This window comes from Oryx dammah, unplaced genomic scaffold (genome assembly GCF_014754425.2).
Source record: "Oryx dammah isolate SB20612 unplaced genomic scaffold, SCBI_Odam_1.1 HiC_scaffold_16, whole genome shotgun sequence".
NCBI classification, from domain to species: domain Eukaryota; kingdom Metazoa; phylum Chordata; class Mammalia; order Artiodactyla; family Bovidae; genus Oryx; species Oryx dammah.
In genome coordinates, this window is record NW_024070200.1 from 1790296 (window position 1) to 1791089 (window position 794).

Consider the following 794-nt stretch of genomic DNA (forward strand, 5'->3'; position numbering starts at 1 on the left):
TGGAAAAGACTCTGATGCTGGGAGGGATTGTGGGTGGGAGGAGAAGGGGGCGGGAGGAGAAGGGGACAACAGGGGATGAGATGGCTGGATGGCATCACAAACTTGATGGACATGAGTTTGAGCAAGCTCCGGGAGTAGCTGGTGATGGACAGGGAGGCCTGGTGTGCTGCCGTCTATGGGGTCGCAAAGAGTTGGACACGACTAAGCGACTAAACTGAACAAACAGCACCCACACACAGAGGGGGAGAGAGACAATTTTATTTGACTTTTTAATTCAGAACAGAAGCATTAAATCTTATCAGAGATGTTTTCTGGGAAGAGCAGAATACATCACTGAGATAACTTTTATTCTGTAATTATTTAAAAGTCTATCAAAATATTTAAATATGGCTGACAGAATCATCTTTAAAAAACCTAATTTTTTTAAACTGAGCATACAAATTTAGAGCCAAATTTGTGTGTGTGCTCAGTCGTGTCTGACTCTTTGTGACCCCCTGGACTGTAGCCCTCAGGCTCCTCTGTCCATGGGATTCTCCAGGCAAGAATACTGGAGTGGGTGGCCATTTCCTCCTCCAGGGGATTTTTCCAACGCAGGAATTAAACCTGGGGCCTCCTGCATTGCGGGTGGAGTCTTTACCACTAGCGCCACATGTAAATAAACGTAATTAAAATTTACTGGATAAACAAGGATTTACTAGAATGCGAAATAATAAAAGAATACAGGTATACATATATGTATGTATAATCAAATCACTTTGCTGTATATCTGAAACTAACACCGCATTAGAAATAAC